Source organism: Penaeus vannamei, chromosome 3 (genome assembly GCF_042767895.1).
Source record: "Penaeus vannamei isolate JL-2024 chromosome 3, ASM4276789v1, whole genome shotgun sequence".
NCBI lineage: Eukaryota > Metazoa > Arthropoda > Malacostraca > Decapoda > Penaeidae > Penaeus > Penaeus vannamei.
In genome coordinates, this window is record NC_091551.1 from 11,750,106 (window position 1) to 11,765,105 (window position 15,000).

Here is a 15,000-nt window from a genome sequence, read left to right on the forward strand (position 1 = left end):
ATCATTAAGATCGTTCAGTTTTTCTTTCATCATCAGTTTTGCATTGATGAAGAAAGCAATTTTGCCCTGGGCTCTTGCGGCTCAAAGGGCAGGAAGTTCATCCGTTTTCATCTTCTGGGACGCCGGACACGTATTCTCGTTGAGATAGATATTTGTTCCTCGGAGGATCTTCCCGTGCTTGACCGCAGCATCCCGATCGAGTTGTCAGGTGAATTTTGCGATAACGAGGCGAGAGCGACCCTCCAGAAGCAGGTCCACCCGGTGTGCTGACTCCAGGGGCAGTTCTCGTAGTCTAAACTTCTCCAGCAACATTGATGACACAGCCACAGCGGTTTGTTCGGTCATCTCCGTCTCAACTTCCGGCAGGCCGTCAATCCTGAGGTTCTTGCAGCGTTGCAGGTCGTCCAGGTCTTTGCATCATATTGTCAGGGCTTTGATGGTTTCCCGACTTTCCAGAAGTTCCTGCATTTCTTTTTCTCGTAAAAGTAACTTAGCCTGGTTCTTCAGATCGTCTATGCCAACTTGAGAGAATTCTAATTTCAAATCTCCATTTGTTTCATGACAACCATCATTTCTTGCATTGCTCTTACAAACACTTGAAGTGAGTTTATATAGGCTTCAGCTTGTACGTCGATCATCATTTTCATCTCTTGCTTTTTTTTTTTTAATGGATAATGTAAGCCTATAAACACCTAAAAGTACTGCCACCCTGCTACACTATATAATATTTTGAGAAACCGATACGTGCAGGTAAATGATTGAGGATTTTGGTGTAGGAAGACTACTCTTATACCTTCTTTTGTTAATACGAAAATAATCATGAAAAGATGAGGAAATGCAAGAAAATCTTTACGTTTTTTGATTTTCGTGAAGACCCCTATTTCAAAAATTCACCCCCAAAATATGAAGTCGAAATCGAAAAATCTACAACAAACACGTTGTAGCTATAGGGTAGTTCTCTCCAAAAATCAAATAAAATTGAATGTCATTGTTTCTGAAGACGGGAGATTTTACCCCCCCCCCCACCTCACTGCATTTTCAACATTAGGGGCTTCGGATTTCTTCGTTTTTTTTTTTTTTTTTTTTTTTTTTACAATAATTCAAAAACTGTTCGAACATGGGCGGAGGGTCCAGAGCTAAGTTCAAATTTCCATTTCACTAACTGAAGTCCAACGAAGTAACTTCATATATTGATATTGCACCGCATCGGTCACCATACCTTATTCTGTAAAGTCAGTGCCTGTAAGACTGCGACTGCCATTAAATCATGAAATATGCGGAGCACAAATCAGTGTTTACACGTCCGTACGGGAGGGGAGTGGGGGAAGAGATACAGAGAGAGTTAGGGATATTCTGCATTGTGTTATAGAGAAGTGTTGCTACGCAAAAAAAAAAAAAAAAAAAAAAAAAAAAAGTGTTTTTTTTTCGCCCATGGCATATGAATAACTCCCAAAACATTCGTCGGATATGATTTGAATATGTTTTGCTTATAAGATGGTCCAGATTCATCAAGCTCCTCGCCTGAATTTTATATTTCGAAATCATAAGAGAAAATCTTTCCAACTGTCAATATCCTCCCTCACTTTTTTTTTCCTTTTTTTTCCAAAATTGAAAGGATTTTTTTTTTTTTTTTTTTAATTGGGAAACAAGGCTGCTAAGATCTACAGCAAAGCAGGTTGAAGGCTTTGTGATATTGTTTCCGTGTTCATGTCAACGCCCTGTCGGAATTATTCATGTACTGGAGAATCCCTTGCAAGAGTTTTCCGTACCTGGCAGCACTGTTCTGTGTGAGGCTGCCAAGAACGGTAATTTTTGTGCTGCAGCTGACGGTCAGCGCGTATGTCTGACGTCAGGAGACATTTATAAGCAAGTGGCCATTTATGTACAGCAGCGGAATCCGTCCAACTTATTACAGTATAAACAACCTATTTGCGTCAGAGAAGAAATTTACTTTCAGGTGTTGCTACGTAAGCAGACTGAGTTTAAAGGCATAGACAAGGTAATATACAATACAGTCTTCATCGCATTAGAGTATCTTACAAAGTAATTTAACTATTATGAATTGGCGAAAACTTAACCATCTTTCCCCACTCTCTTCCCTTTTTCTGCGATATCCAGCCAACCCTTCTAATTCAAACCTCTACGTGCCATATACGATGTGCTGTTATCCGTGAATTCTCACTCTTCTCCACCTAAAAGTATAAACACGATTATTTCTCTGTCGCCCTTATTTTTCTTATGAAATACGTCGTCTTTTCCACTATCATTATCACCATCGTCATCATCATCATCATCGTCACCATCATTATCATTATTATCATCATTATCATCACCATCATCATCATTATCATCATCATCGCCATCATCATTATCAACAACAAAATTATCGTCATCAACACTATCATCATAGTTATCAATATCTAGCTAAATTTCCAGTATTTTCGTCATTTTCATTAGAGTATGACCGCAACAATTCATGATCATAATAATTTTTAATATAGTTCACAATATTTTCATCACTATTATTATCATAGAAGTAGAAATTAGAAAGTTAGGCATTAAAGGCAATTTCTGTAATATCATCATTCATACCAATGTCATGATAAGGGCAATATTATCAGTGAAATGACTTGGATGAAAATGATAACAGATTCACCAAATGTTTAAGATTATAAACATTATCACCTTCCTGTTGGTATTGCCATCATTTTCTACTTAAATACTCTTGTACTATTACATCTACTACTTTAAGTTATTTTTAGTGTTCATGTGTTTTAATTTTATAAGCAGTATCACAATGACTGATTAATAATAATAACAATAACAGCAATATTAACATCAGTAAAAGCAACAAAAATATTGATAGGGATAACGATAATTATAATGATAATAATGATAATAACGATGATGATGATGGTAATAAGGATAATGATAATGTTGAGGATAAGGTTGATGAAAGTAATAAAAATGATAAGGATGAGTATGATAATGGTAGTGATAATAATAATTATAATAATGATTATTATTATTGTAATCACAATAATCGCAATAATAACGATAATAATAGATATAATGGTATGAAAAAAAATACAGTGACGGCAGTAATGGTAATGATAACGATGGATGAAATGAGACTACATGATCATAACGGGATGTTATTGATTATGCAATGATTGGTTTAGACACATCGCTATCTAAGCAAACTATTTTTTTTTATTATACGTGGATTACTTCACTTGCATGAACCTTCAACGGCTCACCTTGCATCTTTGAGACATATTGCAAGTGATATGATATTGTTCGATACATGCTTTATTTTAGGTGGGAGATTAATAATAACACTTCCTACGATTTTCTAGAGATCTCGATACTTTATCAATAGGCTAGTAATATTTACTTTTCTTATTTGTTTAAACTACAGTAATTTTGAAAATCTAGAATCATTTTCTTAGAAGCATGAAATTCTTTCTATCGTATGTGGAGCTCTGGTTGTCAAATATTAGGATATGTCATTTGATTTCGTGTATCTTTTACTAGACTTGGAGTACCAGCTCTTGTGAACATATAAGTCGCGTGTTCATAAAACCAAATACTCTTAGACAAACCAAAGTTAAAGCCAGGAACGCCCGTGGTAAAGTAGAACAATTCATTCGACGAATACTAGTAAATGTAGCTATGGAAATCCGACCCACTGCTATTGAAATGCAGCTTTCCCCTGAGGGAAATAGTGCATAATGTATCGTCGCTGCAGATGAACGAAGCCTTGGAATAATGTCATTTTCTAAGAACATTGGATGGTGCCAGTGGTGTCCGAGGTGGGGCCCGCGTTGGTGAGTTGACGAAAACACACTCAAAGATGTGGAATTTTGTATAAGAATATATCAATTACATTTACGATAGAACAAGAGTTTGTATATATATGCATGTAGGCTTTATTCATATATTTATATATGTTCATGCACACACACACACACACACACACACACACACACACACACACACACACACACACACACACACACACACACACACACACACACACACACACACACACACACACACAAACCCATCCAGCCTCTCCCTTTGACCTTGGCACCGTCGGCGAGGAACCTGCACCCGAATGCGAGTCTCCGAAATAAGCTTAAACTGCTCCATGTAATTCATCCCATCCATGTGCTCGGCCTCTCGCTGCGTCGCCCATTAATTAGGCGATGATGGAGGGAGTGAGCATGCAGGCAGCGGAGGCACGGAGATAACTAGCCATTACTAATGTTACTCGGGACGCTCGACGTAGCATTCGTACTAATTAACCTTGTGGAAATTGCCTTGATGCATCGACTGGAGGCCTTGTGTTCGTTTTGTGTTGCGAGCGAGGAGAGAGAGAGAGAGAGAGAGAGAGAGAGAGAGAGAGAGAGAGAGAGAGAGAGAGAGAAACACACACACATACACGCGCGCGCGCGCGCGCATACACAGAGATAGAGAGAGAGAGAGAGAGAAACACACACACACACACACGCGCGCGCGCACACACAGAGGAGTGATAGAGCGAGAGAGAGAAACAGAGACAGACAAGCAAACAAACAGACATACAGACAAAGACAGAGAGAAGAAGAACTTTGATGTGTAAAGTGTATCACATTTCAACCACATGTATCATAGAATTATTCCTATTCTTATCTGTCACAGCAATTCATACCAGCTACACCCTGCTATACACGGTCTACTCTGCACTGACAAACACATTACATAATAGAGTTATACGCCTACTACACGCTCGGGCAGTCGGTGTTGCATCTACCTGTTAATTGCACTTGACAAGACTTTCCTCCGTGTCGACTCACAATTTAACAACAAACATTTTTCTGATTTTTTTAGCATTTTTAACTAGATAGGCAAGAACTGATGATGGAGGCTGAGGTACATGGTAGTGGAGAATATAAACATTCTGATTCGTTCCCTTGATTAACGAAATCATTAAACACGTGTTGCTAAATAAGGGAAAAGATACATGGTAAAAATCAGTCATGTGACGCTTTTATGAGCTCTAAGGTTGGGATATATGGTTCGTTCGAGGTATGCATTAGATTTTTTTTATTAACATAACCGTTGATATAAACATTATATATATCGTCGGTACGCATCATGATAATCCTTTTATACAAATATTTATTATAATATTTAGGTATTTTAGGTCTTAATCCTATTACAGTCGTAACAGCAGTGAAAAGCTGTAATTATTACTGTAATCCAGACTATCACGTCAGCATTAATATAGTGATAATATGTATTGTATCACGTTTACTTTCCACCGTATCATATATCGTCAGAGTATGTTCCTTCCCATTGGCTCCTTATCAGCAAAGTTGACCAAACCTAAACGACCCGGGCGAGGTCAAGTACTTTTGGGTCACGCTCGTATGACCTGGAATGGGAGTTTCGCCGTGCGTTTCCGATTCGGTTATGACCTCTTATCCGATCCAGACGCGACCTCGTCCACTCTAGCTTCCCCTCCACCAACTCCCTCCTTTCGCGCCCCTTAAATTAGCCTCCCCTCTTTCCGGCGCTCCCCTGGCCCCTTCGTGTATCTTTCCTCGTGGGTTCCTTAATGTCTCACTCTTTTCTTCTCTCGCTTTATCATTCATTCTCTCTTTCTCTTTCTCACTCACTTACTTACTAACTCACTCATTCTCTCTCTCTCACTCACTCTCTCTCTCTCACTCTTTTTCTTTCTCACTCACTTAATCAATAACTCATTCTTTCTCTTTCTCACTCACTTAATCAATAACTCACTCTTTCTCTTTCTCTCTCTCTCTCACTCTTTCCCTTTCTCTCTCTCTCTCACACACACTCCTCTCTCTCTCTCTCTCTCACTCTTTCTCTTTTTCTCTTTCTCGGTCTTACTCTCCCATCGCCTCTCTCACCCTCCCTCTCTGTTCCTCCCTATCTAACATCTCTTTATATCTCTTTCTCCTTCCCTCTTTAGCATCTCCTTACCTTCTCCTCTGTTCCTCGTCCTCCAGACCCCCACCCCCCTGGTTTTCCCTCCAGCCCTGGCCGCGTCTGCAAGGCACCTGCGCCCGAGGAGAGGTCCCGCTAATTACCCTTAACTACTACACGTAATTAATCCCCTCCATGTTTTCAGCCTCTCGCTGCCTCGCCATTAATTAGGCAATGATGAAAGGAGTGAACGTGCAGGCAACAGGAACCGGAGGATAACTAGGTGGCATTAGTGTTTCTCGGGAAGCTCAAGGGAGCCTCTGTAGTGGTTAACCTTGAGGGAACTGCCATGTGCTTCGAATGGTGGTGGTGTACTTTTTTCTATTTACTTACTTACTTATTTATTTACTCATTTATTTATTTATTTATTTCTTTATTTTTTATTATTATTATTATTATTATTTTTTTTTTTTTGTAAACGGTGCTTTTAAGGCCGAATTGACATTGTGGGTTTTAAAGTTGAGGTTGCTTATGCAAATTATCTGATAAGTTCTGTGTGTTTATCTGACTGGCTGATTCTCTGTCTGTCTGTATGTATGTACACTTGCATGTAAGTTTGTCTGTCTGTCTGTCTTTCTCTCCCAGTCCATCTACAGTTTCCAAACTACTTTCCGCATTTTTAAGAGATGGGCATTACTGTAATTGCCATATTTGTCAAATCTCTTAATCTCTTTTCTAGTGTTTACTCCGTTAATCCTTTTTTGTTTGTCTAACGCAATCAGCTAATCTAGTGGATCAAACATCATATCTACTCTTAATTCTCTTAATGTAGCTCGCCCGTGTACGTAAAGTAGGTACTATGTTAGAGTTTTAGAGTTTTATTTGTATTATCACTATTTTCGTTATCGTATTTGTCATCTTTTCGTTGCTTTTATTATTATGCTGTCACTGGTTATATTGTTTTTAATATGTTATTGATATTATCATTCTCTCTCTCGCTCTCTCTTTCTCTCTCTCTCTCTCTCTCTCTCTCTCTCTCTCTCTCTCTCTCTCTCACACACACACACACACACACACACACTCGCACACACACACACACACACACACACACACACACACACACACACACACACACACACACACACTACCACCACCATAATCCAACATCCTCCCGCCTCTCCCTCTCTTTCCTCCTCCCCTTCTTCCTCTCCCTCCCTCCCCCTCTCTCTCATTCCCCCTCTCCCTGTCTCCCTCTCCCTCCCTCTCTTCCTCTCCCTCCCTCTCCCTGTCTCCCTCTCCCTTCCCCTCCCCCTCCCCCTCTCCCTCTCTCCCTCTCCCTCCCCCTCCCTCTCGCTCCCTCCCCCTCTCCCTCTCTCCCTCTCCCTCCCTCTCATATGTCAGAATCCTAAGTCCTTCCTTCTCGTCTCGACCGCCCAAGCGTACTGACATAGACTACGTAGTCCGGATATGAATTTTGAACAGGCGAGTGTAATTATAACTAGGCTGTGAGCGTCTTAGTGTCACTAGCAGGTTGAAAACGAATTTTGGAATAAATTTATGATTTTTGTTTTGTTTATTTTGGTATTGTCATTATGACGATTACTATTATTATTATCATCATTGTTATTATCATCATCATTATGATTATTATTATCATTATATTATTATTATCATTATTATATGATTATCAATATTATATTTTTATTAATACCATTGTCATTATCATCATCACCATCATCATTTCGCTTTCATCATTATCATTAGTGTTGCTGTTATTATTAGAATGATAATGATAGTAATGGTTATTTGTACAGTTATTATCATTATTGTTATTGTTTTTGTTGTTATCATTTTTTTCAGTAGTATTATCATTATCTTTATTTTTATAATTTTTATCATTACTATTACTTAGTATTAGCATAATTATTCTAACTTATTATTTTCATTAACATTACTATATCATTATTTTTGTTATTATTATTATTATGATCATTATTATAATTATCATTAGTGTCATATCTATTCTCATTAGTGTCATGTCTATTATCATTAATCACTATTGTTATCATTATTATAATAATTATATTTATCATAATAATCATGATTAATGATACAACTTTTGCTATTATCAAAATTATCTCATTATCATCTTCCTCTCCTTTTTAATCCTTAATTTTCTGAATGATCTATTTTTCTATAATTGAAATGCTGCCAATCGAAATAACATTTAATTATATTTTTTTTACCACGTTTTTTTTTTTTTTTTTTTTCCAGAATCCTCTTTGAAGTTCAGATTCCTCAATAAATCACTCTGTTATGCGTGGAGTTCTTTCTTTCTTTTTCATATTTTGATTACTAATTCCTTTTATCTTTCATTCCTTTGTTTGTTCTTTCTCCCTCTCTTTGATCAAGATACGAAATTTAAAAACCGACAAAGGCCTTATATTTTTTTTTCTCTGCTCCCACAAGTTTATCACATAAACATATCGTTCTGCATATTTTTCTATTTCATTTTTTTCTTAAGTATTGAATCTATGTATCCTTGATTTTTTTTTTCTTCTCATTTCTCTTTTGTAAAGATAATTCTTGCTACGTGTATATATATCTATACAAATATACATGCATTTCTACATATAAATGTGTGTATATATATAAACATATATGTTCACACACACACATACTGTATATATACAAATGCTTGTGTTTCTATTAATGTATTTGTGTTGCGTCTCCATATACAAGTATGCTGCACGTATGTAAATACTATAGGTCTATCTACCTACCTATCTATAAACCTATATCATTATATATTTATTCAGAGGCCATTTCATTTATCAGTTCGTCTATCCAGCAACTTTTCTATTTCCGTAATCAATTCTTCAATTTTTCATCACATTTATTACACTCAACAATATCTAGTGAAGCGGACACATCAACCTAAAGATGGAGTCTAGAGGTCATAACAATTCCCTATGTCAAGCGCCCCTTTGTTGGTATAAGACCCGACGCACCATAACTGATAGTGTACTTCCCCCTGTTTACGACACATGGTGGATGGAATGATGGTTTAACTCGTAACAATGCCTTTATGTGTAGTTCGCTTTCCTTGTAGTTTGGGGATTTTTTTTTCGTTTATATGTTTTTGGATTTTTCTCTCTCTCCCTCTCTAATTTACTTTTTTATTATGTGAGGGTAATATGCCCTTAACCATATAAAAATAATCGACAAACTTGTTTACTTTCCTTATCTCGCTCACGTGTACCTAAGTATATATCTGGTAAAAGGAATGTGCCCCCCAAAACAAATGAATAAAGAAAGAAAGAAAGAAAAAAAGAAAACTGTACGATAATTATAAATTCAGAAACCCACTGCTTTGCGTAGAGAAGTGACGTATTCCCCTTGGGAGTTACGCGTACCCTACGTTAGGAGACCCGGTTAGAACCACTACATCTGGCCATAGTACGGTCTATATGCTGTAGTCTATGCTCCTAATTTGGTTATTGGCCATTTGCGAAAGCCCGAAAGCCTTGATCTGCCAAGAACCCTCGACTGTGTGCCAATTCTGTTCTCGTTAATCTGCACAACAAACGAGCATCGACTGGTGACTGCACAAGGAGATACCTACAAGTCGAGGTGTATTACGGGTGGACATGGGGTTAGTGTTTAGCTTTAAGACTATCGTCTGACCTTCTTGCCAAGGATCTTTGTTTTACTCTTTTGCCTCCAAGTAAAGAAAGGTACGGATAAAAAGTAACACACACACACACACACACACACACACACACACACACACACACACACACACACACACACACACACACACACACACAAAGTAATTCTTTGAATGTAACATAAAATTAGTTTGTCGTCTAAACATTTCACATACATATCGTCTACATAATGTATATATGCTCTCTTAAACTCTCTTCCATGACCTACCAAATCAAACAAATACATAGGAAGAAGTACAGTGCAATAAGCTAATGACTTTAATCATCCTCATGCATACCCAAAATAAAAACAAATATATCAATAAATAATTAGGTAGAGAAGTAGGGAAATATTTATGTGTTATTATGTATAGTGGTTGCAATTATCAAATTTATATTCTGGATGTTGAGCTCATAAATAATGATTGAGGTGGCACTGGATTTGGCCACAATAACCATGAGAACTTCTGACATGTAATACATTGGAAAATTTACATTCCACAATTAATCCTTTGGAAATAGTTTTTACCTGAATTTGATGTTTGGTTATTCTCATTCAGGATCATAACAAGTTATTGATTCAATTATAAATCTTTGATTGTCATTTAGAGTATCGAATATATGGTTATTAATATGTATCATGGATATCTCACTTGCAAATTGCTGTATGTATGTTACATTTTCTTGAAACGTTTTTATGAAACACGATTTTTTTTCTAATAGTGATAGCATTAATATTAAAATAATATAAGGGTGACAAATCATGATCATTGTCCCCCATAAAACAAAGACAATAACTCGAACAACAACGAAACACCGAACTAAAAGAAGGAAGATAGAATTGGAATAAAACAAAAGGCATAAGATTAGGCGAAATTGGGTGGGATAATATTCAATTACGGCACAAGAACCGGAGTGAAAGCCTTCCATTGTGGCCCTGTCGATAAGTAGTGCCAGGACTCACTCGTTCCTCTCAAACCAAATACCAATGAATTTACACGTTCTCCGGATGAATGAGGATGTTGGCACTCACTGTCTGTCTATTCCAATGTCTTTGTGTGGCTGGTGGGTCGTTTGGTTGTGGACGAATGTGTGTTTCTGACTGTATAATTTCTGCGGTTTATTTTGGTGTGTATATTCTTATTTTTGTCTCATTATTTGTTCCTCAGAATCAATATGATTGTTAGTTATTACTGTATGTCTTGTTTGTATGCTGGTGCGTTATAAGGTTGTATATGAATGTGTTTATATCTGTATAATTTCTGTGAGTTATATGGTTTATATATGTTTTGTTCGGATGTTTGGTTTTCTTTAGGATGAATGTGGATGTTGACACTTACGGTCTCCATGTTTGTATGTCTTTGTATGGTCCATGAATTGTATGGTTGTGTATGAATGTATGTCTGTATAATTTCTGTGGGTTATATGGTGTATGTACGCTTGTTTCCGTCTGCTTTTGCATGCGACACTCACTGTCTGCCTATTTATATGTCTTCTGCATGAGTGATGGGTAGCATGATTGTATGTACGTTTATTTATTTATTTATTTGTTGTATACATATTTGTATTTGCATCTTTGCATATTGAGGATCATTGTGGATGGTTTCACCCCGTTTGCTTATTTGTATGTCTATTTTGTGGCTGATGAACTGTATGGTTATCTGTGGATGTGTTCATGCTTTGCTTTGGCTGTTGGTTTTATGTAATTTATATTTATGTTTTTCTATGCATTGCGTCGTTTTGTATTGTATGTATGTATGCTTGTTTATATAGGGCTGTTTTCGTGTATCATGCAGTTATCTGTTTATTTATAGCTTTTTATATAAATATATATTTCTCTTGGTACCTATATAGGTATGTTGTAACGGGGCGTAGACCCAGTAGAATTTAACGTGTCTGGTTGAATTCGGGCTCAACCAAGAATATGGAATTTTATCTAGAGAAAGATTCGCCTGCAGTGAACAAATATAAGGTTCCAGGCCTACGGCACGCTGCTACCAACCGATTAGTAGGAATTAATCGGTTGAATGTTGCTGAATGTGTAAGTGTGTGGAAGTGAACATTGAGATAGCATAGGCTGAGCGTCTGCGTAGACGTGTCTGGAAGAAAAATAGATCATAGATTTGTTCTTCTCTCGGTTTGAGCATCCGCCTGATGGAAGCGGGACCTCAGATATATCAATATTAATTTGTTCTTTGATATCAGCTTAATAAATTGATTTGTCAAGCCTTTTTGCAGCCTTTCAGGGGTCACGAGATATCAGAAAAAACAGCAATGTACTGTTTGGGAGATCCGAGTCCGAGAAAGAGAGGCATCTAACGTTGGTCAGAACCAGAACTGTAGTGGTGGTAAATAGGAGTAATTAATATTTCTGACTGGATCTGAGTAAAAGCTCAACGATGGTACGATGTTTATTCAAAGAGCTAGTTGCACTCACCAGGGAGTAACAGGCATTTTCAGTCATGGAAAAATAGAAATATATGTGTTCATCACTAATTTATCACAGCGGAGGTGATGCACATGAAACCAATACCAGATAATCTTACGAAGAAATGTAATAATATGTTTTACCTGATTTGGCGTCCCAACTCCAGAAGTAGTGTTACTAACAGGTCAGTATAAAACATTCAGGTCCCTTGTCTGCGTTAAAGTGTTAATATTCAACCAAACTATTAACAAAGGAAAAATAGGAAGTGAGAGCTAATAATGATGGACACCTAATAACAATTCTTGTGTAAACATAAAAAAATAAAAAGAAGAAATAACAATTGATGTTAGATATCGTAAAAGAAAAGGGACAGGGAACAGGAAGAAAAAAAAAGAAAGCATGTTTCATGAAAAAAAAAACATTCGTTCCTCTAACTGACAATCAATGATTCATAATTGATAACATTGTATCAATAACATGCTATTAACGTGAATGAGAATAACCAAACAACAAATTCAGGTAAAACTATTTCCAAAGGATAAATTGTGGAATGTAAATGTTCCAATGCATTACATGTCAGCAAACATATATACATATTTCTCTACTTACCTACCTGATTATTTATTGATATATTTGTCTTTATTTTAGGCATGTATGAGGATGATTAAAGTAATTGGCTCATTGCACTGTACTTCCTTCTATGTATTTGCTTGATTTTTTAGGTCATGAAAGAGAGTTTAAGAGAGCATATATACATGATATAGACGATATGTATGTGAAATGTTTAGACGACAAACTCATTTTATGTTACATTTAAAAAATTACGTTATATATATATGTGTGTGTGTGTGTGTGTGTGTGTGTGTGTGTGTGTGTGTGTGACTTTTTATCCGTACCTTTCTTTACTTGGAGGCAAAAGAGTAAAACAAAGATCCTTGGCAAGAAGGTCTGACGATAGTCTTAAAGCTAAACACTAACCCCATGTCCACCCGTAATACACCTCGACTCGTAGGTATCTCCTTGTGCAGTCACCAGTCGATGCTCGTTTGTTGTGCAGATTAACGAGAACAGAATTGGCACACAGTCGAGGGTTCTTGGCAGATCAGGGCTTTCGGGCTTTCGCAAATGGCCAATAACCAAATTAGGAGCATAGACTACAGCATATAGACCGTACTATGGCCAGATGTAGTGGTTCCAACCGCCTCTCCTAACGTAGGGTACGCGTAACTCCCAAGGGGACTACGTCACTTCTCTACGCAAAGCAGTGGGCTTCTGAATTTATAATTATCGTAAAGCGTTTCTTTTTTTCTTTTTCTTTCTTTCTTTCTTTATTCATTTGTTTTAGGGAGTACATTCCATTTATCAGATATATGTTTAAGTACAGGTGAGCGAGATAAGGAAAGTAAACAAGTTTGTCGATTATATTTATATAGTTAAGGGCACATTACCTTCACAGAAAAAAGTAAATTAGAGAGAGAGAGAGAGAGAGAGAGAGAGAGAGAGAGAGAGAAATTCAAACATAAAATAAATGAAAAAAAATTACTTTCCCAAACAAACAAGGAAAGCGAATTACACACCATTGCCATTGTTACGAGTTAAACCATCATTCCACCCTCCATGTGTCGTAAACAGGAGTAAGTACACTATCAATTATGGTGCGTCGGGTCATATACCAACAAAGGGGCGCTTGACATACGGAATTGTGATGACCTCTAGACTTAAAATCAAGATTTAAAAAGAAGAAAGAAAAATCAAATTTCTAATAACAAGGAAGATGACGATATTGAAGATAATCTTAATGATGATTATGATAAAGATTATGATTATTATAATAATGATAACAAATAGTATGATAATAGTAATGTCAATAATGATAACAAATAGTATGATAATAGTAATGAAAATAATGATAACAAAAATGATCAATGATATTAGAAATAACACTGATAATAATGATAATTGTAATAACAATCATGATAATAATGATGATAACAGAAAAAGATTTTGTAATTTTAATTAAAACAATAAATTATAATAATTCTGATAATACTAAAAGGAATAGACAAATTAATAATGATGAAAATAAAGATGATGATTATACTAATAAAATAATAATAATAATAGTAACTGAACTAATAATCATTATTATCATGATCATTCTAATAATGATAGCAACAACAACATCAATAACAATAGTAATAATAATAATAATATTAGTAATAATAATGATAATAATAATAATAATAACAACAATAATAATAATGATAATAATAACTGTACTAATAATCATTATCATTCTAATAATAACAGTAACAGCAACACTAATTATGATAATGAAAGCGAAATAATGATAATGATGATAATTGTATTAATAATAATATAATGTTAATAATAATGACAATAATAATAATGATTGAAATAATAATAATGACAATAATAATAATGATGAACATAATAATAATGACAACAGTAATAACGATCTGAAGGATAATAAAAATGATAATTATGATAATAATGATGATGATGATGATAATGATAATAATAGCAATCATGGTAATGATAATATCAAAATAAATAAAACAAAAATAAGAAATACAAAATCCGTTTTCAACTTGTCACTGACACTAAGACGCTCACATCCTAGTTAGTCATCAAGGTAGTTTGACTTTGTAAAATGAATGAATGAATAAATAAGAACGCCTGTGGTACTTAGTCACAGGTGGCCAAAAAAATAAGAAATAATAATAGTATATAAAATAAATAAATAAATAGATAGATAGAGAGATAGATAGATAGATAGATAGATAGATAGATAGATATATAAAGATAGATAGGTAGATAGATAGATAGATAGATAGATAGATAGATAGATAGATAGATAGATAGATAGATAGATAGATAGATAGATAGATAGATAGATAGACA